The sequence below is a fragment of the Tachysurus vachellii genome, chromosome 6, assembly GCF_030014155.1.
Source record: "Tachysurus vachellii isolate PV-2020 chromosome 6, HZAU_Pvac_v1, whole genome shotgun sequence".
Lineage (NCBI taxonomy): Eukaryota > Metazoa > Chordata > Actinopteri > Siluriformes > Bagridae > Tachysurus > Tachysurus vachellii.
The window spans coordinates 30972144-30974643 of record NC_083465.1 but is presented as its reverse complement, the minus strand read 5'-3'; the positions used below and the strand labels follow the sequence as shown (position 1 = coordinate 30974643).

Genomic DNA, 2500 nt, shown 5'->3' with positions numbered 1-2500 from the left:
GCCGTCGCGTCCTGATGGCGTCATTGTGCGTCAAGGTTTTGAACTGAAAGGCGGTTAAAAACAAACGGCAGCAGTTATTATTTCATTACGTGTATAAGGTAAGAACTTTACTATATGTTTTATTAGCAGTGTTTAAATATAAAACCTCCTAAGTAAAGGTCTAACATGAGCAGCGTGTATAACTAAGGTGTGTGTTTTATTAAGTATATTAATGCTAATGCTAAGCTAATAGGCGCTCAGTAGGTGGTTTAGTCCTGAATAACAGGTCACTCCCTACTGTAGTGCACTACATAGGGGACCTACTGTCCGGTTTGTCCGCCATGTTAAGTGCACTACGGCTCGGATAACAGGCGGTTTGGAGCGTCAGCATCTGTTCAGTGTTCTGGGCTGATTAATGACATTAAATTAACAACATTAAACACTACATGTCACTAACAACATTAAACACTACATTACATGTCACTAACAACATTAAACACTACATTACACGTCACTAACAACATTAAACACTACATTACATGTCACTAACAACATTAAACACTACATTACATGTCACTAACAACATTAAACACTACATTACACGTCATTAACAACATTAAACACTACATTACATGTCACTAACAACATTAAACACTACATTACATGTCACTAACAACATTAAACACTACATTACATGTCACTACACATTAAACACTACATTACATCACTACTACATTACTACATTAATGTCACTATCAACATTAAACACTACATTACATGTCACTAACCAACATTAAAAACTACATTACATGTCACTAAAAACATTAAACACTACATTACATGTCACTAACAACATTATACACTACATTACATGTCATTAACACTACATTACATGTACTAACGAACGACATTACATGTCACTTAACATTAAACACTACATTACATGTCACTAACATTAAACACTACATTACATGTCACTAACAACATTAAACACTACATTACATGTCACTAACAACATTAAACACTACATTACATGTCACTAACAACATTAAACACTACATTACATGTCACTAACAACATTAAACACTACATTACATGTCACTAACAACATTAAACACTACATTACATGTCACTAACAACATTAAACACTACATTACATGTCACTAACAACATTAAACACTACATTACATGTCACTAACAACATTAAACACTACATTACATGTCACTAACAACATTAAACACTACATTACATGTCACTAACAACATTAAACACTACATTACATGTCACTAACAACATTAAACACTACATTACATGTCACTAACAACATTAAACACTACATTACATGTCACTAACAACATTAAACACTACATTACATGTCACTAACAACATTAAACACTACATTACATGTCACTAACAACATTAAACACTACATTACATGTCACTAACAACATTAAACACTACATTACATGTCACTAACAACATTAAACACTACATTACATGTCACTAACAACATTAAACACTACATTACATGTCACTAACAACATTAAACACTACATTACATGTCACTAACAACATTAAACACTACATTACATGTCACTAACAACATTAAACACTACATTACATGTCACTAACAACATTAAACACTACATTACATGTCACTAACAACATTAAACACTACATTACATGTCACTAACAACATTAAACACTACATTACATGTCACTAACAACATTAAACACTACATTACATGTCACTAACAACATTAAACACTACATTACATGTCACTAACAACATTAAACACTACATTACATGTCACTAACAACATTAAACACTACATTACATGTCACTAACAACATTAAACACTACATTACATGTCACTAACAACATTAAACACTACATTACATGTCACTAACAACATTAAACACTACATTACATGTCACTAACAACATTAAACACTACATTACATGTCACTAACAACATTAAACACTACATTACATGTCACTAACAACATTAAACACTACATTACATGTCACTAACAACATTAAACACTACATTACATGTCACTAACAACATTAACACTACATTACATGTCACTAACAACATTAAACACTACATTACATGTCACTAACAACATTAAACACTACATTACATGTCACTAACAACATTAAACACTACATTACATGTCACTAACAACATTAAACACTACATTACATGTCACTAACAACATTAAACACTACATTACATGTCACTAACAACATTAAACACTACATTACATGTCACTAACAACATTAAACACTACATTACATGTCACTAACAACATTAAACACTACATTACATGTCACTAACAACATTAAACACTACATTACATGTCACTAACAACATTAAACACTACATTACATGTCACTAACAACATTAAACACTACATTACATGTCACTAACAACATTAAACACTACATTACATGTCACTAACAACATTAAACACTACATTACATGTCACTAACAACATTAAACACTACATTACA

At 31.1% G+C, this 2500-nt stretch overlaps 1 protein-coding gene across 1 annotated transcript in view; it reads left to right on the top strand.

Annotated features, from left to right (window-relative positions):
- Positions 1–25: 25 nt before the first annotated feature.
- The window catches only part of spag5 (sperm associated antigen 5), a 27208-nt gene continuing 24733 nt past the window's right edge, over positions 26–2500 (top strand). Inside the window, exon 1 of the mRNA XM_060873260.1 lies at positions 26–98. The gene's annotated coding sequence lies outside the window, so the exon portion shown is untranslated. The remainder of the gene's footprint in view (positions 99–2500) is intronic.